Here is a 25,421-nt window from a genome sequence, read left to right as displayed (position 1 = left end):
GTCGACCATGCCCCAGCGGTTGCCTCCACACTCCTTAAGACTGTCAGAAAAACTGCATTCAGTATGTATCACAGCATCAGTCCCAGGTGGGCAAGCACAGAGAGATCAGTTCTATCACAATCGCTGGGAAAAGGGAGGAATTCTTGTTCGGACTTCCAGCACTTAGTTTCCGGAATGTGATGCCACATAATCACATCCTCTTAACCTCTTACTGTATAACTTTGTGCTCTTCAAAACATCAAGTAAATCTACTGTATTTTATCTTTACCTTTTATCTTTCTGATACTCCATATTCTACAAACGGGAGGAAGAAGCGATGGAAAGCAGCTTTCTCTTGATGAACAGAATAGTCACGAGGTATAGCCCCTACCCTAACACTGAGTGCACAAATGCAGCACAAATCCCGTAACTCTGGTTTGTCAACCTTCACTGAGCTCAGGAGACAGAAAACCATGGCGGGCTGACAGTACTGAGACCCTCATTCAGAAGTCAGTCTCACTGCTAACGCCTGTAAGGTTGATGGATGGTAAGACGATGCTGATGTCGTAGTAGTTAGCTCTCACACATGAAGAAAAAAGTTGACGAGGACTTTGTGTGTAAAATGCTTGCTATTTCCCAGAACAGGAATCTCCTTCTCTCCAGAATCAGTTTGTTATCAAAGTGTGAGAGAATTAGGCAAAATATATTTTCCTGGGGGACAGGTAGGAGGTTCATAGCTTTTGTAAAGAGTTCTAGGATCCAAAAATAGGTTGTGAATTACGCTTTTAGAGATTTTTTTTGAAACATTTTTTGCTTCTTCCATAAAAGGCTGTTTTCTTCTCTCATTCTTGCCAACAGGTGCCAGCACTTCCCTCGTGTAGAGTGACATTACTAGGGGGAGAGCAGGGGCAAAAGGTGGAGGGAGAAAACACTCTAAGGTGACTGTTCCAGAATATATATCCATGAGAAAGCAGACTTCCTCAAACCTGTGCCTGCATTCGAGTAGGGTAGCAGAGGTGAGATGCTTTGGTGAGAGTTAACTCACACACAGAAACGCACAGCTGATCAGATGGGAGACTCGACGCGTCTGACCAACTGGAGTCTCTTGGGACCAGAGGCTGGCCTGCATGCCTAGAGAGGACATCAGCTAAGGAATGGGCTACTGCTCTGCTCAATGACCAGGTCCTTGGTGAGCTGTCACCCATAGTCAGGAAATCCTCCCTGGCCCCCAGAGCACCAGTCTGCTTCCCTAATGGACAGAGTAGAAGATCTATCTGTTCCAAAGCCCTCTCTCAAGTATCAGACAGGCAGAGCCTTTCTAGTTCCTTTGTGTCTTTATCAATTCATCAGATTCCTACATAGGATGCAGCAAATTCCATTTTACATCCACGTGAAGTGCTACACTCTTCAAGCAAAAGGACACTCTTTTTAAGGGTCTAATCGATGCATTCCCACACACCACTGTTTCATATAATTTTCTTTATAAATTCAATGATCATGCTTTATCCCCCACTCCCACAGACGATTCCAAGGATACTACAGCACTTTCCTCACATAACATAGGAAATCACATTCTTATAAGAAACAACAGTGATGAAGCCACAAACATCAGAGACAAGAAAACACATCTTCAACAGAGATGGGAACTCAAGTTCAGCCCCCGCTCTCTGCAACCAAGCTGAAGGCAACACCTTCCCTCTCACGCTTCTGTGGAATTCTGCATTGTGCCTGGGCTTCCTCTTGACATGTGTATTTTTAAGTTTGCAGCTAGGAGGTCGGCAGAAGCAGTGACCTTTCCTCTCCCGGTGCTGATCTGTACTGCTTATTCACAGTACTGCTCTCTTGTCTGTCTGTGGCTACTGAGCACTGCAAATTTCATCACTAGCATCAGAAAATTAAACCCCAAGGAGCAGAGCAGTAGCTCAGAACACTCACTGGTACAGAGCCAATGCTTAAACGTAACTTTGCAAATCCCCTAGGTTTCAGAGGATTGGAGAGGTGTAACACAGAGCCCTTTCACACCATGCTTTCTGGCTGCTAAAATCTTTATGCCTGTATCTCAACTCATCTTTGAAATTGATTTGAAAAAGCACATTTCAATTTGGACACTGGTTTCCTGAAAGAGGGCAAGGACATGACCTAGCCTGGTTGCACATTTCTGAAACTGAGAACAGCCGTGCACAAGGAAGAGATGCTTCCTTCTGTGGTCAGGGGTCTGAAGAGTGACAGACCATTCTAATATCATCTCTCTTCTAAATGCAAATGCCATCTACACAACCTGGCAGCTTTGAGCCCTGTGCCCATACCGTTTTCTCCCTTTCACCATTGCACAGGGTTAATTCTTGCTAATTTAGTTTTTAACACATTTTCTTTGAAATGAAAGAATACCCAGGGGGACAGAACACAGCTCCACACCTCACACTAATCCTAACTTGATTGCCACCATGCAAATATAATTTACAACCAACTACAAATCTGACCAGAAGCGAACAAAGCATGCAGCCTTTTGAAACAGTCTCCCACATCATGGGAACCCTTGCCTGGGTGTTCTTCCAAGTCGGCTCTCTTGGCAGACAATAGAACAAAGCTACATTCTATCTCAGCCTGCTAATACCGGTGCACAGATGTGTACGACAAAGATTTACTCACCAAGCTTCCGTAAGTCCATCTTCCCCAATGACACGCGCTGCTTCTAAGCTGCTGTCACAGATATGACTTAGAGTCGTGCTCCAGTAGGACAGTGCGCTGGAAGACCAGATGGCTCCCCGGGAAGCTCTTTCAAGAAATAGGTTTCCAGTTGAGCCATGTGAACGGACACCCGCCGCACACCTTCGAATGGAATACGCTCCAAGTCCAGAAGAATAAGCATGTAGCTTTGCTTATGTTTATGGAGCTGAAGCCCAGGGGTGCTCCGATTGGCAGGAGTTGTGGAAAGATCAGCCAATCAAAGGAAGCTTCCATTTCAGGGAAACTCCTGCTCATTTATTTAGCATCTTCAGAGATCATCAGCTTTTCTGGGAAGAGCTTTTTCTCTGATCTGATAGTATCACAAGGAAAAAGATCACTTGCAATTTAATTTCTTACAATCTTTGTCGAGACACAGACAGCTCCCTTTTTTAGTTCTCCTCGGTGTCTCTACTTTTTCACACGAAGGACCGAAGAAAAAGAGGGAAAGAAGAGGAACAAGAAGGTGCTGGAGATAGATCACATTTATCAGCCTCCACCTTGGTGGGAAGGAGGGTGGGGGGAGTGCCAGGGCTCAATAATTACTGATTCTGTTGCCATGGAAACAGACTGGCTGCAGCGAGTTGGATTCGTGTAGAACATCTGCTGCCAGACCCATAATCAACCACAATCTCATCTCTGGCCCCCTCTACTTTTATTTGATTGTAAAACATACCTTCTCTCCACATACAGTTTCTAGGCAGAAACACTCCGTAAATGCCTTGCTTTGTAAAATCCAGCATGTGTACCAGGGATGCCCACACACCCAGAAACACATACAGAGAGAGGGGAGCATTCATCCCAGCAGGGGTCCCACGAGGGGATCCACACTCTGAGTCCCACTCAACATGCAGATGGACCCGAACGGTCTCCACCCCTACTTCAAACCCATAGAAACTTCTAACCTAAGAAATCGGTGTGGTGCTTTTAAGAACTAATCATTGCCTAATAGCCCCGGGAAACCTCACATAAAAGTTTGCACTGGTGTCTTTCACAAAGCGTTGCCGTGGTTCCTAGTAAGCCTTTAAATATTGAGATGGCTGAATCAGGAGGATTTTGTAAACACAAAATCTTTAGGTTAAGCTCTTTCCTGCATTAGCATTTCACCAAAGCAACCCGGAAACGAGCAGCGACCTTCCTCAATTTTCTCAGCACATGTTCATTCTTCCCATCTCTTCCCCTCCTGCTTGCTTTAAATTCTCCTGGTTGCATGCATGGCATGATCAGAATTAATGTTAGACTCCGTATGTGCTGCTGTTTTTCTCTTTAGCAGCAGGGGCCGCCACTGAGCAATGAATGGTTGCATGAATGGCCCTGTCAGGCTCCTTAGGGGAATCCAAGACATCCATTTCTCACATTTGTGTCTACATACACAAAAAATGATAAGCATGAAAAAAAAAAAGCTAAGATATCATCAGATCTGCTATCAGTATCAGCATCACCACATCTTCAAGGAAAACGAACGGTCTGTTCCATAAAGTTCTTCGCAAGTATGAGACCTTTGTGGTTAATGAGACAAAGCATGCTTTTGACAGCGCTGAGACTGAGATAGCCCATTGCATGTCTCTAGCACTGGCAGCCAAGGTGACTTACCTGCTTAGTACAGGTCCTCTCTTCCCAAAGAACAGTAGCTCTTCGCTCCCTTTATTCTTAAAATGAGGGTGACAACTGGCTCAAGGCCCACACCATCCATTCCCTGGAGTTCAGCTCTGCCCTACTGATCACAACACTGGATTTGCTTTGAAGACTATGGACCCTGTAATTCCACTTTGTCCTTTTTGTCACTGTGAACTTAGGAGTGAACTGTCACCAAGCTCTGCTAGTCAGACACCCAGCTCCCATACTGGCAATTTCCTCCATGGTTCTCAGTTTCTGGGGCTGTGGACAGTAAAGTTTTTCTGATAATCAGTCTTGCTGATTCCTCCACTCTAAGGACACTGGCCTGCTCTTATCCTCTTACCTTGTTGAAAACATCCAAATATTCACTTATTTATGCAGAAACATGTTATTCCACCCAGATCCTCCGTCAAAATTTGGTATTTTTTAGCAGCTATTTAGTGTGTCAGGAAGTTAGGCTAGTTATACAACCAGGTGACATGGCTCCTGTCCTACAGCTCTTGGCCTTGAGCACAGCAGACTAGCAGGTAGCTGTGGGTGTACAGGACAGATCTGAGCTGTAAGTGCAATGAGCACAGACAGTGGTCCTGACTTAGTGAGATCACAAAGCACGTCTCGGGAGCAGTGTTATCTGAGCCAACATCCAAAGTAGGCGTCGAAGTTAATAACCTAAAAGTGAGAGGAATGTACCTCCGATACGTGGAGCACATCCGCACAGGGCTTGTGCGAGGAGCTTGGCATCTGGGAAAACTTGAAGGAAACACAGCGAGAACAGGGAAAATGGTGTACTCCAGTGAGACAAGTAGAGCCCTGGACATCAGGTGAAAGATGAGGTTTTATTCTGTAAGCAATGCAGTGATAATCGGTTGTGGTGCTCCATTAACTGACATCTTGCTTACCAGGGTATCAACACCAACAGATCCCTCAGTTGAGGTCAATGATACATTAACAGAATATCAATTATTCAAATAATCTATTCTAGGACATTCTTAACTTGTTGCCTTGGTCTGAACAGCACGGCTGAGCTTAGTAAACACTCTGGGAAGCATCTGAAGCGTTTCCCCTGGATTAACCAGGTGTAGTCCTTACGACAAACACAGCACCACCCCTGTGATGTAGACGGATGAGATGAGGTCTACAAAGGTTAAGTAAGTGCACCGCAGTCCCAAAAACATTAAGTGGTAGACCTGCTGTTTGAACTAAAGGATTTGAGGTTTTCTAAGTGCGCTCCATGTCAACCATCTGTATCAAAGATGGATAAAATGCAGATTCTGGGTACCACTGCCTGCTCTAAACCAGGACTCCACGGAACACATTCCCATGAACTCGAGAGGATTCTTAGAAACAACTCAGTTTGCTGATCACTGCGCAGAGAAAAAGATAAGCCCCAAATTAGTCTGCAGTGTATGCCACGCAAAACGCCATTATTTTGAGTGAGGTGTGTGTGTGTGTGTGTGTGTGTGTGTGTGTCTATCTGTCTGTCTGTCTGTGACTCCTAGTCAGTCACATGCATGCTGTGGTGTTGGCATGCAACTGCCCTAGTGAACAGGTTTACGCAGAAGCATGGGGATTTCCAAAGGTTGTTGGGTCCTGAAGTATCACAGACAGCTACACGCTATAACTTCACTGCGTGTCACTGTGTGTTGATATTTTCATCCCCAAACTAATTTTTAAGTCAAAATGCAAAGTTAGTCAGCTAATACTTTTAAAGCTTCAGTCCTTGTTTATGTAATCAAAGCCTAGCAAGACGGGCTCTTTGTCTAACCTTCCTAATCACAGACCTAGTATAGAAAAATAACCAGTTTCATTGATATTTCCAAAGGGGTTCTTTCTAAGAAAGGGTCACCTAGGACACTTCCATGACTTCCCGTGGAGTCCTGTCCAGCAGCCCTGTTGCTTAGGTCACAGGTTTGGATGCTCTCCGTAGCTACCTGGGTCTTCATAGTTGCCTCTAAGCTGCGGCGTGAGAAGAGCACACATACATTCTCAGAACTGCTGCTTCATGTCACAGTTCCAGGCCCCAGGTATCTTTGTGGGTCACAAGACATCTCTTTCCAGTTGAGCTACACATTGAGCCCGTGTTCTCTGCTCTACCCTGGCTGAGCACTGCCACGAACCTACTTCTGCATATTCCCAGGAAGATTCTAAATTTGATTTCTTTCCAAAACTGCGACTTGTTCAATGCATCCAATCTGATGTAATTAATTTAAACTTTACAAACTAAAAAAGCTCTGTTAGGTAATAAACTATGTTCTTTTTTTTCCCCTTAGAGCTATAGCAACTGCTGCAGAATGCTTTCTAAAGCGACTACCCAAATTTACAAAAAACCTGATAGTTGCTACATTAAGCACATACACACATACACCACAAACATAGCCCATATGCATACACATTTCACACACAAACACACACACACACATACACACACACACACACACACAACTTCACTTCTAAAACAGAACCAAGCTGACTAGAGCCTATATCATGTTTATAAAGCTCCGCGATCAGAAATGAAGACTCAAACCAAATGAGTGAAAGCAGTAGTTACTACTGGCTCAGTTCACATGGTTATCTCATTCCAGAGACAAGGGCTGAGTAGTAAACTCAGCTCTGATTACTTTACATAATATATTTTAAATACAGAAATAGGCAACATTTTAAGTAAACATATAACTTTTAAGTAAACATATAACATTTTAAGTAAACAGAATAACTTTTTACCCTGGGGGGAAAAGTTCAGTAACAGCCCATAGAATTATTCCATACACAGGCAGCTGCTTGGCCTCTCCTTACTTACAGGGAAAGACAATCATAAACAGAACACACAAAACCTGATACTGTGTCACTGTATCATCACAACCCAGGCTAGTAGTAAGCTCTTGTGACAGAGCTAGATATCAGTAGATACAGAGAATTATCAACAAATGAATGTGCACATTTTCCACAGTGGTGTTCAATGCACTTAAGTACTGTGTTTTCAGCTACTATCTAGTAGCAGGGAATGCTCAGGACGGGAATCACGAATCTGTCTGAGGAGATGGCATCCCATGGTCTCAGAACTCCAAGAGCAAGCTGCTAGAGCAGGATCACGTTCATAGCATCTAAGGCCAAGTTATACAAAATGAGCCTTTAACCTGGTAGTATTTCTTCAGACTTTGCTTATAATGATACTTCCCGCAAAAAAAAAAATAAATAAATAAATAAATAAAAAATAAAAAAATAAATAAAAAAGGTCTAAAGTGTAGGCAAATACTATAAGCTCTGTGAAATAAAACCATATCCACAAAATAGAAACCCATTTAACAACCTGCACATTCCTTCATTCCTCTTCCAAAATGGCAGGGGATTTTCACTCACAGGGATAAAATGCAGTAATGGGATTTCAGAGGCAGACTTGACAGAATGGAATGGGCTGACCTGAGCACCATGGGAGAGAGGAAGGGAAGGCCTGCCCTCCCTTTTTACAATCCTGAGTGGCTTGGAAAGGTAATCTGGGAAAATTCAGAGCTCAGATTCTTGCCAATTTAAGTTTTCCAAATATGCTAGAGAAATGTGTCCCAGAATTGAACGCTGAAGGGAATCACGCCAAAAGGAAAAAAAATGAAAATGCCCAAATTCTTAGTTCAATGTTTGCCAAGCATGTCAATGGCATTATATGGCAAAAAGCTACTGGGTCAACAGTAGGATACTTAACCAATGGTGCAAAAATGTACACATCTTCTGTGCCATTGTGAAAAGAGGATCTTGGGGCTCTCACCACACTCTTACCAGTTTTCAGGCTTTTGTGGGAGTCCACCTTTCCTGACCTGAAACATAGCACTATCACACAAAATAAATTCCATCTTTGGAGGAAGAAAACACTAGTTTTAGGTATTCTTGTTCTGAAGACTAATTTCACCCAAAATCTTAGAGATGAAATCTCGGCTACTCTGTTTCATCAAATGCTTAAGCACTAGAGGCTACCTCTTCCACTGATTTGCTGCTTCAGATTGACAGATACATCTGGCAGTTAAACAGGCCAGATTGCTTACACATCCTGATCTCCCATCACTGTATCAGAGAAGGGTAAGCTAAGGCAAGAGCGGTGGGTGAATGGTGCTGAGCCACAGAGGAACAAGAAGTTGGAACAAGCAAGTAGCCTTTCTCCCCACCAAACCAGTAAAGACTAGTGCAGCATGCAGGAAAGAGTTAGGGAGCCAGAATCAGTGAGGTCATGTGTGAAATGTAGAAGAGGCTGTTTGTCTGTTGAGCAGCAGCAGTAACAACTGACACCCTAGACATGCAATCCCAACAGTAAGCTTTATGGTGAGGCACTGCTGCCCTCACAAGGATGGGCTGGGTTGTTTTCAAGCCCAATTCTTCTCTGCTTAAAATGACCATATGGCTTCAAATTGGCCCTCATTCCACTTTCAGTTAAAAGCACCTGTGTACCATAACCCCTGAACAAATCCTCTGGAGTCATTACCCCAGACTCTTCTTACAGGGAACAGGTTCCACAACCACCTCAACTGTACAGAAACTGGATTCAGATAAAACACAATCTGGTTTTATGACTTTGCTATTCACTTGCTTATTTATGTTTCTAACTTCAGAAAGTAGTTATTAAGTTGATAATACAAATAAAAAATTGGCCCCAAGGGCAATAAATAATCCGCTAATATGCCATGCAAAAATGCCCTTCTGCCTCTATCAAATCATCCCAGGGAGAATACAAAACATGGTTTCCAAATAGCCCATCCACGGTTCTACTAGTACATGACAGGCATGAGAATTACAGAGCAAATAGCTCAAATAATCACCCCTGTTGAATCATGGACAAATGCTCTTCCTTTTGCTGTAGAATCTATTTTATACTTGACATCTAGGCTCTTTAGGAAACACACTGAAAAAAAATACATTTCAACAAAAATTTCAGTTCGAAATTTCAGTAAGGTGTCTGTTTACTAAACTAGTACTTAGAAAGCATGTAAGTTGGGATGTGCTTCAAGTCTTCACAGTTGGTATCTGCACATTAATAAAGTTCTATTCATTAAATTTTCCCTCATGTATCCCATTATATTTCATCCTTCCCCAACCCCTTCCCCACTCTCACCCCTGCCACAAGCTCTGAGTCATGGACCAAAGCTCTCCTAAAGTAGTTCTTTCCGTAACTTTGGGAGACTTCTGTACAATGGCTATGCTATTGCTTTGCTGTATATTCTACTGCGAAGTTACACCAACCCAGAGCTACCCAGTAAAACTTCAGGACTAAATTTATTATCTAAACCCCAGGAACACCTCTAGGTGCCTGGCAGAGGATGCTTCAGGCACAATATGGAAGATTTCCAGGTACTCTGTTGTTCTCCCCAGCATCATGGACACTTAGGAGATGAGGGCCTCTAAGAGCGTTCTGGTGACTTCCTCCTCTCACTGCTGCACTCTAGCCTGAGCCAGAGGAAAGTGTTCTGGAATACACTCTTGCCCATCCCCCAGGGCGGAAACCCAGCAGTGCCTTTTCCTCCAAGCTTTGCACAACTGCCCAGCACTTCCTTCCCATTAGTGAGTCTCCTTTGAATACAGGCCCAGACGACTGACTTCTGATTTTAATATCAATCAGTTTCAAACAAATGTTAACAAGGAAGGCCAAGATCAAGAAACTCTTTAAGATTTGTTGTGCCACTCATTAGAGCACAGCTGAAACGTGGCTAATAGTTTGGCACCCACAGAATCAAATCCTTTTTGATTTGATTCTTCAGAATGATTCCCTCACAGAATGATTCTATGAGCATTCTGTGGAATGTGCAGATCTTGAGGATAAACTTAAAAACAAATACAATGTGGAAAAACCACTGTTAAAATCATCTAAACTTTGATATTTTTTTATTAGTTGAGACATAATTTTGCATCCTACTGCCTATATTCCCCACAAATAATAAGTATAGTTACAAATACTCTGGGATGATGAAAAATTCTAAAATAGATGTTTATTCATGTTATTTTCATATACTTATTACTGAATAGGGTAATTTTTTTTCCTACAAGTCATAATGGAACGAACAACTTTGTGATACCTTTGTTCCCTTACCCCCCCCCCCACCATATACATGACTCTCCAATTCTTGAGACCTGTTTTGTCCGAATTGGCTTTGTGATGTAGACCATCAGCTGCTTGTGAATTTCCCAACAAAAACTTGGCCCAAGAGATTTTTTTTTAACAAGTTTAGTGAAATGTCAAGGTTTCTGGCAACACATACACCAAGGGGCTACCCATGGCCCTTAGAGGTTTGCCAAGAACAGCAACTCTTTTTCCCTTTTCAGGAGCAGTATTCTAGAAAGCCAGCCTCTCAGTCACACAGTATGCAGAGTGTGGATATGTTTGTTGAGTGTGCCACCGTCCAGACTCTGTGCAGGGCACCGGTCAGAGTGGATAATCAAAAGGCTTTTGTCAGGCAGAAGCTTGCCCAAATGAAAATCTAGAGGTGCTTTTTACGGTGGGGAAATTTTTTTTCTTTGTCTTTTCTTCCAGAAACACCTTATTATTATTATTATTATTATTATTATTATTATTATTATATCTCTTGGTCTTTGAAGCCATCATCACCATTAAGAGTCAGACCTTTAAGTCCTATTTTTGTCCTTTTCTTGCTGCTCCAAGGCTGCAAAGTGTGCTCTAAATTGTGTTTTTAACCTTTGGAAACATTTTCAGTTTATTGAAATAGAAGCATTCTTAAGCCCCTTTCCTCATCAACTTCAATTTTATCCAACTTAGTCAATACCTGCTGAATGTCTATAATTGCTTTAATTTTATTTTGTTATGTTTCCTGGGATACAAGAGTAAGAACTGGTTCTCAAAGGAGAGGGCAGAGAGAAAGAGAGGCTAGAGAAGTGTGCCCAACCTCAGACTGTGCTTTCTTCACTTCTGGAATTCTACAGCAGAGGTAGGGCAGAAAGTGACAAGATCTGAGATCTTCCTCTGAACTGAAGACAAAAGTCCAGCCTACAGCTTCATGTTCAGTGCAGTAAGACAGGGAACAAAAAAAATGGAACAGCCTAGAAGACCAGATGCTAGCTCCTGGGGAGATTGAGGGAGGAGAACTGAAAGAAAGTCCAAGGCCTCCTGGCTTACAGGGAGTTAAAGGCAAGTCTGGGAAACTTAGTGAGGCATTCAAATGAAAAATAAAGATGGACTATGGATGTAGCCTAGTAAGGAGAGTCCCTTGATTACCATGTGCAAGGGCTTTGGTCCATACACTAGGACAAAAATGACATGTGCATCAGGGGAACAGCCACTCTGGCCCCAAGGGAAGAACCCGCAGAACTGGAAGAGCAAGCATCAAAGAAAGTATTGACAGGGTTTTGACAGCATGGACAAGGGCAGAGATCTGGAGGAGCAAGGCATGCTTAAGCAATAATAAAGATGACAAGTTATGAGTAGGCAGGGACTGTGTGGTTGGGTGTGACAGAGTGTCATATTATGCTGCAAGAATAAGGAACTCAAGTGTTTGGGGATGTATTCTCGTGTGAGTGTGTGTTGACTACGTGCATGTGTGCGACATTTGTCTGGTGCCTGTGAAAGTCAGAGCAGGGTGTCAGATCCCCTGGAATTGAAGTGGCAGATGTCTGTGAGCCACCATGTGGGTACTGGGTATAGAACCCGGATCCTCTACAAGAAAACCAAGTGCTTTTAACCTCTGAGCCATTTCTCTAGCCTACAAAATATGGAGAGATCATGCCATAAACTGTGTTTTTAAAAGGTGCTTCTTGAACCCAAGGACGAGATAGTTTATGGATGGTCCAAGTCCAGATCCATGAAACAATAAAAGGCAAATGCAGTCTGCAGAAGGCGTGGAAGAGTCTGCAGGTCCCAGCACCAGGTGGCAAATGGCCCCTTTCAGATAATGGTGGGCTGGTGAGATTGAGAGACCCAATAAAAAGTAAGAAAGTCAGATAAATCCAGGGTCTGAGGTCAAGGAGGTGGGTAGATCACTGAGGAACTTTTAAGAGTTAGAAAACACTGAAAGCCAGCTGTGAGGAGAATAAAAATGACAAGACTCACTTTAGACTTATCCAGATTGAAGGGTCTGTGGACCAGCCATGCAAAATGGAGTTCAGGGGATTTCAATTTGTCTTCTGTGATGGTTAAAGTCAAGGAATTTTTAGTGGACAGTACAGCATCATACAAAAATAGAACAAGAAGAAAAAGATAGAGTTAGGGAATGCTTATGCCAAAGAGGTCACAGGGGGACATTGGCAGCACTGCCTGAGTCTAACATGCCAAGGACCCCAGGACCACAGAGGTCGGGCAGCAATGCTTTAAGGCAATGGGATGGAACCAGCTCTGGGGTGAGGAGTAGTCAGGACCTGACTGCTGCTCTAGACAAGCCTCCACAGCAGGAGGACATGAATGACATTAGAACACCACAAGAACGAGAGGCTGTAGACAGCATTCTCTCTCGGAGGATTTGTCAGCACAGGGACAGATGGGGACTGAAAAAGACCTCAGCAGAGGAACAAGGTTGGAAAGTACTGTGTAAGGTCTGGGATGAGTTGGCTACATATTTAGGATGAAGAGATCGGTACAGGGGAGGTGAAAATAAGCATGGTGATGTGAGGTTTATTTTATGATTTGTTATGTCTATCTTTTTATCAGAACATCATTCCAACCGTACATTTAGAAGAAACAACACCAATCCCATGTTTATCTTAGAAAGCATGTGCTGGGGACCACTGTTCTCTGGGCACAGGATGGCCTCCAGAGCTCTTAGCATCATCCATTGCTTACATTCAACCCACAGAACACTGAACAGATTAAGTTTCTGTAATAGAGTTGGGGGAGGAGCCACAAAGCCCCACCCGCTTTGGGGATATCTATGTAGTTAAAAGTTGCTGGGAATAAAAGACTTTTCTTTGATGGTTTGCATATAAATCGATCATACCTCTGTAGATACTCGTCACCCATTTTTCCCATAGGAAACCCCAATTAAACTCGTTGCTTTACAAAGCTTGACTTGAGTACAATCATTTCTCTGGTCTGTTGTTGGTGGCCCACTTTTGGGTGAGTGGCCATTTGTTTATATTTTCTCTGGAAAAAGTTAAGCAACAGCATGGCATACTCATGCTATTCAAGCCTTGCTCCTATTTTCAGTGTAGCCGTGGTTTTGCTTATCTTTCTTTCTTTTTCTAAAAATTACACTAGTAAATGAAGTAACAATAACTATTTTATGTCTTACATGTAACTTTTCTCAATGTGGGCTGATCCCTGTATGAGTATGTACTGTGTTCTGTGGATCCTTTGTGCACAGGTGCACTTTGGAAACTACCACAAGACAGTCTTCATAAGGAAAAACAAGAACCCAGTGGGGTCAAAGTGCTGCAAAGAAGCAAATGAAAAGCCTGAAATCTGGACCTGTCCATCCAAGGGCTCTCTGCATTTGTCAAAACCAGTAGATTTTGTGACTGAAAGGATTTTCAATTACCAGCAATATATTTATTTTTAGCCACATTTCTCCTCCTCTGCTGTGATGTATTTTTAGTGGGTATAGGTTGGAGTTTTCGGTAGATTGATGCGTGGAAAGGAAAGAAGGTGGACAAAGGTAGCCCTTTCAGGGTGCCTGGCTTGGAGTGATGCAAATGGAAGTGGGGGCTTCAGCATTTATATTGTTCCAGGAGGAAGAGATTGATGATGTAATGGTTAGAACTGATAACTAGCAGAGTAGCGTCATAGAGCTGGTCAAGAGGGCTAGAACTGACAGCACAGAAGAGCTGGCTGTGCAAGTGTCTAGGAACACAAGCTCTGCCTGGGAGATGGGGGTAAGTTTGGATGGACAACTACAAAGAGAGCTGGGGCAGAGTCCATGTTCCCCTATGCTACCTTTGGGACACTTACACTTCCAGAAGACAGCGCTTTACACACATTAGAATGAGCCAGAGAAAAATGGCTAATTTTGCATTTCAAAAATGGTTGAATATTGGCTATTTCAGGTGCTTCAATCTCAATTGGCTCATTTAACACTCACGGCTCTTCTATTAGGGTTCATATTTGACAGACGAAGAGACAAATAACAAGACAGGTTAATCACCCAAAAAGGAAATAGTGAGGTTAGGACTGAACCCCATTCAATGGTCTCAGAGTCAGTACTGCTAGACCTCATGGTAATTTATTCAATCAGTTACCCTGATCATAGAACAGGATGTGTGGAAGAGGAAAGGGCGCTGCAGAAAACTCAGAAGACTGATGCGAATCAGTGATCAGTCTGGAGGTTAGCCATCTCTGCTCTTATATGACACCCAACTAAAAAGTTGAATCATTTCACATTGCTGTGTTCTGAATACATAAATACACACTTGGCAGGGTGGTGGGTTTTTTTTTAATGTATTTAGGAGTGCATGTGTGTGTGTGTAAAACAATTAATGAAAAAAGAGGGCATGAATTAGAAAGAGGGCAAGGAGAGACATATGGGAGAGTTTGGAGGGAGGATAAGGAAGGGCAAGATGTTGTAATTATATAATCTCAAAAGTAAAAGAAAGGATTTTTCAAATCATCAAGTATAAGGCAATTTCACAGGGTTCTTTGTGATCCTCTGGGAAAAATCTTCAACTTTCTCTTGGATCCTTAGTAAGAGAATAGTTGGGAGAGGAGACAAAGGCTGAGTGTGTGGGTGACAGCCTGCATTAGGTCTCTGGCATCAGCTAGCTCTGTTGTGAATTGTTTTATAGTTTGAAAATTCCAGCAAATACAACATTATGGCAAACTGCATCCCCTAAACACAGGCATCTTTTGCTCCTTCTTTTTCTGGTACATGCACAAGTAAACTTCTGTTTATCTGAAAACTTAGAAAGCAACCATACCTTGCTGCTGTCCGTTCAGCGAAAGCTTGGGGGCAAACATCCTGCACACTCAGGGACCACAATAAAACAAGCCACACAGCCTTTCTACCACACCTGAGGTCCCTGGCATGTCCATTTCAAGCAGATTTTTCATCATGATAAATTATCTACATGGGATCAGCACACCTGGAAGATAGACAGCATTTACTCCCTCCTGCTTTAAGGACACACTGCAGCCAGGAAGCCTTTGGACAGAATTCCATGCTCTGTGATTCACGAAATGGAAACCTGGCATTCTATGCCAATAACATTTTCTTCTGTGGCAGTTCAAGCAACAAAAAGCCATATGCCATCCACTTCAGATCCAGCCATGCCATACCAATGTGTATGTAAACTAGAAATAAGGAATGCAGGGACCAGAGACCATCATAGAAACCAACCACCTCCAGCTCTGCCTGGACAAAAACTGCATCCTGAGGGGTCCTCCTGTGTTATGCTACTCTTGGGATAACGCATTTTCCCCAGTTTAAGAGAACTAAGGAGGCAAAGGTAAAACACAGTGGCAATTTTTGGGATGAGCTCAACATGCCCCTGTTAGTCATCTGTGACTCCTGACCTTCACACTCGCAGTCTCAGGTCTGCTCGGGTAGCAACCGTCCCCTAGAAAGGGTGGACAGCTAGAAGCTGTGTTTGTTCTCTGTACTGGAACATCTCTTGACAGCCATCGTAGAAAAGGATAAGTGCTATTCTTGACATCATTTCCCCTCAATGGCCTGAAAACATGACAAACAGGAGGCTAGAGGGTTCCCCGAATTGCCACGGTGTGTGGGTTAAGCATGACTAACAGCGCTATAATAAATGAGTGGAGTTGGAAAATGAGAGCACAGTTCCAACTGTGATACTTGGAAAAGAGAAACTGAGTTTATTTTGCAGTGGTTCAATTTCTCTGTAGCTTTTCATCACTTTACATAAAGCTACATTGGGAGAAAAAATATTATTACTGTTACGTTTATTAGGCAACAAATGGCAAAATTATTCTATAAGTCTCTCAAAGCATAGATATCAAAAGAAGACATTTTGAAGGATAGATTTAGGAGGATTTGCCAATAGAGCATATTGACATCTTGGGCATGATGGGTTACTTTGTTTGTTGGCTGGCTTTGTTCTCTTTTCTTGATGAAGTGTCCAGGCTGGCTTCAGACTTGCTGGCTTTGGACTCTTGATCCTCCTGCTACCACACCCAGACTTGTGGGATTACAGCATGTGCTACCGTACCTAAGATAATTCTTTAGTTAGCATACCTGCAAAATACTAGCCCCTAGGATCTGAGTAACAGTAGTAGCCATTCTATATTGAAATGATGTAAATCAATTCAACTTTTGGCCAGAGGAACTATTTTAAATGATGAGTCAGATATTTCTGGCCATTCATTCGGAATTTAACCCAAATGAATTGAGTAGTTACTTAGAAAGCACCTTGAGAATATTGAGATGTGAAAGTTCTGCATCCAGTAATACATAGACTCAATTTGGAAAGTTGGGTTTATAATTAAACAGCTACTGTGGAGCTAGAAGGTATTTTCCAGTAGAAAATCTGAATTCCACGTTGTGGAGGCAGAGGTGCAAAGCTTCGTACTGAATTGAAAGAGACATGGAAACTATCACGCTGAGGTGGCACTTGGGCAAAATCCTGAAGGAAAGTAGACTCTCAACAGGCAGATGGGAGAAGACATTTCTGGCAGAGAGAATGAGGATGAGCTAACGCCCAGAGATGAAAGTGTTACAGCACATAAAAAAAAAAACGGTGGGCATTCAGGATGTGTTGGCAGCCTAGGGAAGGTGGAGAGTGAAAACACGAGGTAGAGGCAGGCAAAGTAAGTCACCACGGAACTTTCTGAGTCAGGTAACAGACAGCCACAGGAAGAGTAGAAGCAGGAACAATATGGTCAGATTTGTGCTCAACAACATTTGCAGCCTAAGGAGTTTTCCAAGACAGAAGCTAAGTAAGTGTAACAGTTGGTGTCTTAGTTACTGCCATATAGATGCCGTGTAACAAGCAAGCTCAAATGTTACGAGGTGATTCTTATACTCACAGGTCTACAAGTCAGCTGAAATGGCTATCTGGACATACGTTGGCATCTCTGATTTTGTGGGTTAACTACAGAAAACCGAAACCCTGTATCTTAAGTCTGGAACTTGAAGTGAGTTAGCAGCCCCTACCTATGGCACACAGTTCTCAAGTACTCTGCTCATTTCATATCTATGCACATCCCACAGGTGCACGAAAGCCATCTGACCAAGTCAAAGGGGAATATGGCAAAGACCTGTAGGCATGATTACTGTCTCCAAACAGGAAGAACTGTTATCAAATAGGAGCAGTTACCAAATTTGACGCGACGAGGAAGATATGAATTGGTGGCTAGTTACTGATTAGTTTCAAACAGAGAGGTCAGCCCAGGAGTCTTCAGAGAGAACTGTACTCGCTTGTCTGCCCTAAGAGATCAGGAGTTATCTTGTACTGTCACTTTGGTATCCTGGTGTTCAACCTGGGACAGACACAAAGATTTGTGGAAAGAAGGGCTTGCATTGAAAATGTAGCTTAGACAGTGCTTTGGCTACCCAAGATGCAGATGTAGATATGGCCACGCTATTTGTACTACGGTTTAATTTCGACTGCCTTAAATCCCAGGCACAGTGCAAGACTCTTAAGAACACAGACAATGCAAGGTTCTGTTCTCGGGAATCTTGAGAATCAATAGTTCACTGCCATATGTTGTAAAGAATAGGTATTCACTGGGGCAGAGCCGGATGGTAGGCACCCCATTGCCATATGTTGTAGAAAATAAGTATTCACAGGGATGGTAGAGGATGATGGGCACCCCAGGGACATCCTGAGTGAGTTGTTAGTAAGTAACAATCACAGGATTCAAGACTACCCTGAAGATGTTGTCCCAACTGGGGAAATGATAGCTAAGCTGACTGGCTCCTTAATTATTTCCTTCCACCTAGATTCACTAAGAACCATTTCCTTTTAATGTTCCAGTCGGCAAAGCACTTACAAGCAATAGCAGAACGAGAAGGCAGAAGAGAAAAAACAAACAACAACAACAACAACAAAAAACAGGAGCCCATAGCTCTCAAATTCATGTTTCAATATTCATTTTTATCCCTTAAAGACAACGCGGCAAAGGAAATTATTGATAGATTTAGTTGTGCCAACCTCCGACCTTTCACCTGTTCCCGCCTCTCAACCTCTGTCCCCCTTTCTAACATCTTGACTCAGAGACTTAGGTAACAGGTAACAGGTAACAGGCAGGGTGGTGTGAGGGCTGAATGAGGCTGGTCAGAATTTACTGACTTAATGTGTACGGGAATTTGCCATGTGTACACCTCGCGCCCTGAAGACTAGGAGAGGCCATTAGACCTTCCTGGGACTGGACTGCAGCCACAGCTGGTTATGAACCAGCAAATGGGTTGTCGGCAGCAAACCTAGATCCTCCGAGCAGTGGGCAGTGTGCCTTACTACCGAGCCAGCTCTCCAGCCCCAGACCTGGCATTTTTGCTGATGGCATCTGAAGATCGCTCTTGGGTTTTTCTAACTTCTCACAGCTCTTGTTTTGCAATGTTTTGCCAACGACTCTGGTCACTATCTTCCACCCCTCAGTGGTAACTGAAACAACAAATGGCTCCCGTAGGCTCCTGAATAAAGATGGAATCTATCAGTTTCCTGCTCATGCTGCCACAGCTTCCCCACGGTTATGGCCACCTAGCCCTCTGGAACACTAAGAAAAGTTGTTTGGTTGTGGTATTTTATCACAGCAGCAGAGCAGAAACGAACGCAGACTCTTTATGCCCTCCTCTTTGTCCTCAGAGCCCCTCACACCTGGCCCTTTCAGGTGACAACAGGGAGTGACTACATGATACAGCCCTGCTCTTCTCTCTCCTGCACTCCCTACAACTGCATTTTAAATCTCCCACTAAACATAATTTACTTTGCCATTACAAAATAAGTATTTCTTTGATCAATAAGGAGTTAATATCTTATGAGAGATCAGCACCCAATGGTACCCTTCCTAGACAGGCAACTCTGTTTCCTATCTGTCCTTTAATTTAAAGAGCTTTCATCTCATTATGCCTTACTTAAAATGCAGGTGATTTCCTGTTAATTGGACATATACTAATAAAGTGGTTTCCCTGCCATTATCAAATCTCTCATACAATCCACAATGGGGTCTGGAATCCAGGTCACAGGAACTTGTTAACCACTCATTCAGAGCCCCAAAGCACAGTTAATAGAAAGGAAAGAAGTTTCAGATGCCTCTGAATAAAGTTATGTAGAGCAGCCAGCGTGGTGGGTAGTGACTATTCTCCTGCTAAGGGATTGTCTATAATTGAACTAAGAGACTGATGGATTGTGCTGCTGTTGAGCTAAAGAAGCTGCTAATTGTTTCTTTCTCACAGTTGCCAAACCTTGACACAGCAAAGAAAAGTTATACAGGCTCGAGAAAGACTTTGAAAGTGAGAACTCTATGCCAGACTCGAATTACTAAGAGATCCCCTCTGAATATATTAGCATCATCAGGCTTATCTGGAACTATCTGTGAAACTCGTGAATTTTACATGTTCAGTGGTAGACAATGTCCAGAAGGCAAAACACAGTAGCCATGACTTCAGCAGACCATGGTTACAGCTGGCCTCTCAGACAAACGGCAACCAACCTAACCATTTTTACTGTAATTATAGGAGCAGGCGCAACAAAGTGACTTCTTGGAGGACTCTGGGTCCTCTGCATCCTCAGTTGTAAGCAGCTATGTGCAGGAGGTGCAAAACACCCGGAAAGGGTCATATCTAGGTTCTTCATGAATGAGGTATGCTTGCTGTGAAGCCGAAACCATGGCAACGAGTGTTTTATTCTGAAATCGTCCTGTCCAAGTGAAAAGCTTGTCCACTCCTCCTGGAAATGTTTGCAGTCAAAAACCCTATGGTATGCCATCTCCCACCTCCATACTCCCACCCAGAACTGAGATACACAGCTAATTTACCTGACACCAGGAGAGTGCAGAGAGATCCGAGTGACAGGTAATGGTCTTGCTTCTATCTCACAGATGAAAAATCTGAAGCCCGAAGTTCTGAGTCCCTTCTACCAGGTTATCCAAGAGCAAGAAAGGAAGAACTGGGCTTTTCATTCACTGTTGCATCTAGCACTGAGCCCCCTGTAGTGCATTTGGAGGTAAGCTGGGAAAGGAAGACTTTCAAAATCAGAAACCTTACAGAAAGTTCCTTCACTTAGGAATTTATTACCACTGTGGTAAAATTCACTTTATGACTAAGCCAAATTTCAGTGGTTCTCTATATAAGGCAGGATAAAATATATATTATTGATATCTGAAAATCTATCTCGGGTACAAATATACAATACTCAGTGTTTCTATAATAACAATTTCAGGGGGAAAATGTGATTAGGGAGGAAAATGATCTAAAAGTCTAAGGGGATGGGGGGTATAACAAAAAACGAGAGGTTGCAAAACATAGCTTCACAGTGCCATTGCTTGCCTAACTCAGGCAGCCTCATGTCAACTGCTTTCAATACACACACACACACACACACACACACACACACACACACACACTATCTACAGCAAATACCCTACAGTCTCTTGCAACAAATGCTTTGTCTAAAATCAAAGTTAGCAAAGTCCCTCTTGGTCTTTCTGCTGTCCTACAATAGTGTAATTGTGACTGATGAAGACAGTCTTATAAAAAGTGGCAAAGACCATGAACAAAGCCCAGCACTACCTTAAATTAGCAGCTGAAAAATACAAGTTGCAGGAGCCCACTTGCCACTATTCAGCAGGACACATTAGAGGAAAACTACATCTCTTCATACAATGCATTTGGCTCTACAGGAGGTCTGGCTGATTGCACGGCTAACCCACAAACCTATTGTGGCAGATGAGAAGGCTTTTGAATAAACACTTGTTAATAGCCTGGACAGCTAAAATAATACATAATCTCATTGCATGACACGGGGGTTCTTTAAAAGACGTCTCTTCTACTTAAATATTCATGTTTCAATTAAAATTTACACCTACTTTATTAGTTACACCGGGTCCAGTTCAGATCAATAACAGCAGCACTAGATGGAATTCTAATGAAGATAAACAACCCTGAGTCCTCCCAGCTTCCCTTGGGCACTGACACACAAAGCTTCCTTTCATGACTTGCTGCAAGATATTTTACAGTCACCTGCCTCATGCAAATGAGGAGGCTCATGTTTATTCATGATGAGAGTTACAGACTACCTTTCATTCCATAGGCTGGCTCAGTGAACCTAAAGAGTGCCTTTTGCCCAACTATGGAGCCAAGCACGCCTAGGAAGAGGACCTCTGAATATACAACTGTCTTCTGCAAAGCACACACTGAAAGTCAGAAAGCCAAAAGCAAGGCGAAAAGCGAGCCTTCCCCCTTTGAACCCAGGCATTTGTTAGCTTTAACATTTTAAAGACCATTCCGTTTGATGCCACACCATAATCTGCTAGGGGTTGGTTACTTTTCAGTGGATCCTCCTCAGGGGATTTCAAAGAACGAAGTTTCCTGCTGGTCCGTTCTCCAATTCTTCCTAATTGGGATTTTCTCCCATTGACACAGATGAAGCTCACAGCTTGGCCATGGGGCAACTACCTTGCTAGACCAGGGCTGTCCCAGCTCAGTCTCTGACATTTTAAACATCCTCAGCTTTTCATCTGTGAGCCTAGGATTCCAAACCCTAGCAAGTGTGTCTCGCTTATTTTCCTGTTGGATAACATTCCAAAATAGCCCACTTTTAAAACCATCACTCCCATTTCCGTATATTGAAACAAACAAAGTTGTGTGGTAGTGGTTTATAAGGCTGGTTTTGACAGTGCCACCAACATCATTAAAAAAGAGAGAGAGAGAGAGAGAGATAGCTGATGGTCCCTAGAACAGCTTAGCCACCACCAAACCCGTCTGGTCAAGGAGTGAGTTGTTGGAGAGGCCTTAATTCTCACCAACTGTTAAGAACACAAGATTCCTGAGACCTGCTGGTTTTCTCTTAGGCTGTTAGCATGTTGTGCCAATGTGGGAAAACAAGGCAGTTCATAAAGTTGCTTGAAAACAAACTGCTGAAATCAGCAAAGTTTATTTTTGTCCCTGTTAGATTAGTCATTTGGTTCAGAATGTATTTCAGGGTTCATGGACATCTTCACAATTCACTATCTTCTTAACATAATATACTAAAAAAAAGTCTTTTATAAAGCTGTTTATGCATGTTTTGTAAATAAGATTTATATTATGATTTTTTAAAAAGCCATGTTATATCTGCATATGAATTTATTTCCATAAACTATTTTATATTTATTACCGCAGTTACTATAACCACCATAAGAGAGAATGAGATACCATCTCCATTTTTATTTTTGTTAATTTTCGAGCATGGAATTTTTGAACAGCTACATGACACACGGTTACAGTACTCTATCCATGCAGGCATTCTCTATTAGTTAGAGATAAGTGTGGCACATGTCAAAAGAAATTCTATTGATACAAGTCACCCTTAGTGATCAATTCTAACTTCATGAAAGCACCCATGGATAGATTTTACACAACCCATGATTTCACTGGTCTGTGGTTCAACAGCCCACTGGGATAAGATGCCCCAACTGATCCAAATGTACCCAAGGTTGAGAAACACTTCCATACAGAACCATATTTCATATGCAAACCCTTGTTGGCATATTTAAGGAGAAACAACATGAAATACACAAACATAAGATTATTGTACCCAAAACATCATAAATGAGGGCTGCAAATGATGGTTGGGCCGCTTGTGTGGGGAGGCAACTGGCAGCCGTTTAGCTCTTTCCTGACACTCATAGAAATGAATAAAATATGCTCTAAAATATTGGTAATAAAAAGCGAAAACACAGAATACAAACTCAATGGCCTGAATCAATGGATTATTCTGTAGACTGCTATATTGAGAAAGTGAAAGTGCTTTTCAAAGCATAAATATTTTAATCACTCTCAAATTCTACTTCTCTTACATAAATAAGAAAAATATTCCATCTGCTGCTTCTCAAGCCTGGAAGAGCAGTGGACAGCTGCTTTTCCAAGCACTTTCTTCCAGCAGTGGATTAACTAGTAACATTAATCAGTACATTCCAGATATTGGCAGACTGAAGTTCAAGCCTCTGATAGAACATGGTACATGTGGTGTGTTGGTGAAATTAAATTCTTGAATTAGGGGCCTTGAGGTAGGCAATTCAATCTCCCCCCTCCATGTTGTATACAAACTGACCAGAGCCTGAGAGAGTATCCAAAACATTTCAAAAGCAATGGTGTTTCATGTTGGGTTCTTTTAAAATATTTCTGGATTTGAATTTAGACAAGCCTCGGGAACATGAAATCATTTAAATCTACCAGTAACTCCAAACCCACATTTGTTCTTAAATTCAATCTCCTCTGCTACCAAGTTAATAACAAGAAGAAAAGTGAACTGATTTCAATTTCAGCACTTCTCTCTCCTTCCATTTATTATCGAGTAAAGCAGCACAGTGGTTGATAGGCAGAAAGCAAGGGAAAAAAAAAGAAATAAAAAATGGAAACACTGCCTTCAAATCGTAGCAGTGGCTTTCTCACACTGCACTCTCTTTGTTCTTTTCCCCCTAAAATAAAGATGTTATTGTGGGCAGAACAGGGACACAGAAGAAAAAGGACAGAAACATATCTGTATTGGAGCAGCTACCAGCAGAATTCTGGAATTACTTTCGAGCACAGGCACAAATAAAGTATAGACGATGATGGGGAAGAAAATGCCCTCCAAGGATGCCCATGCTTAAATCTCCAAGACAGCAAAGTCTGATTTAGATTACAGGTAGAATTAAGGTTGCTTTTCACCAACCTTAAAGCAGGGAGATTATTATCCTGGGTTATCCAAATTCCAAACAATCTCAGGGCACTTAAAAGAAGTCATCAGAGGTATGGGGCGGCACCACAGAGGGCTGGACTCATGACCACCATCGGCTTTGGAGAGGGAGAAGCAGGATGCAAACCAAGGAATGCAGTCTCCGGACGCTAAAGAATGTGAGGCAACAAATTCTACTCTAGACCTGCCAGACAAACAGCTCTGCGGAAGCCTTAACTGCGGCCCAATGAGACACCATTAGCTTCTGAATTACAGAACAGTCAGATAAGAAATTCGCATTGTTTTAACTACTAATTCTGCAGTCATTCGTTGCAATAGCAATAGAAAATGAATACATATGCTACTTATTATTTATTTATATCTATCAGTCTATTTATAGTTCAGCGTATCCATGTATATATTTACATATCTATCTTTGATATGTTTTTCAAAAATAAGGAGAGAAAAAGAAGACTATTATGGAAATTTAAAATTCCCTGTCTTTCCCATGCCTGACCCCTCTCTGACACTCATTCTTGAACTAATGTTAATATACAGTGATGGTGACTTTGCCTTCCCCCAGGAGTGAGTGTCCTAACATAGAAAGCTGAGGTTCAGTGTCTGTTCCCCACAGCCTATGAAGAGTCATGCTGCTCCAGGGCAGAGTGGCCACAGCCACTTTGAAAGGCTATTGATTTAAGTCTCTTCTCATGGCTTGAGTGTGGAAGGCCTCCTTTTTTCTGGGATGATTTGCACCTGAATGGCAAAGTCTCTCATAATCAAGTGAAGTACACTGAGGAGGCTGTGGCTATGATTGCAATCGAATTAATGGCTCCTTTCCTCCCAGTCCTCTTTGAATGGTGCCTGCTTAGACAACGCTCTTCAGATACGCAGTGGCTCTAAACTGCGACTTGCTCAACGTGGAGCACAATGACCTGGCCGGATTTCAGTGATTTCGATGGTAGGCACAGCAGAGGAAGATGTTCTAACTGCAGGTGAAATCATTATGCCCAGGGAGATAGGCAGCTCAGTGCCTGGCTGAGGCGTCAGGCCTTTTCCTGCTTCTCTTCCTTTCAACTTATGTGGATTCAAGATGCCACAAACCAGAACTTACAAACAAAACACAATGCAGGTGACGTAAATTCAGATAGAAGGGAACAGGGACGCAAGCGCAGTTGGAGTTTAGATTTTATCAATGCACCAGAGCTACAGAAGTGGCACGCCAAATTCTTAGCCTCTAAAAGACAGTTATGATCCTTAGGACCAGGACTGTAAGCTTGGGTAATGGGATACTGTCTTATTTCAAAGCATCTTATAAGTACTATAGGCTAATCTTTACCTGTCCATACTCTAAAACTAGTCATGATTAGCCA

The 25,421-nt window shown here is 42.6% G+C and overlaps 1 protein-coding gene across 7 annotated transcripts in view; it reads right to left on the bottom strand.

Annotated features, from left to right (window-relative positions):
* Elmo1 (engulfment and cell motility 1) overlaps nt 1–25,421 on the bottom strand; it is a 517,373-nt gene that overhangs the window by 126,408 nt on the left and 365,544 nt on the right. The window contains exon 1 of one of the 7 annotated variants that reach the window (XM_055597235.1): nt 2,629–2,847. The exons of the other annotated variants lie outside the window; for them this stretch is intronic. The gene's annotated coding sequence lies outside the window, so the exon portion shown is untranslated. Of the gene's footprint in view, nt 1–2,628; nt 2,848–25,421 lie in introns of those variants that run through there. 7 annotated transcript variants of the gene reach the window in all.

This window comes from Psammomys obesus, unplaced genomic scaffold (assembly GCF_907164565.1).
Source record: "Psammomys obesus unplaced genomic scaffold, mPsaObe1.curated_primary_1811, whole genome shotgun sequence".
NCBI classification, from domain to species: domain Eukaryota; kingdom Metazoa; phylum Chordata; class Mammalia; order Rodentia; family Muridae; genus Psammomys; species Psammomys obesus.
This window is presented reverse-complemented; position numbering and strand designations above follow the sequence as displayed.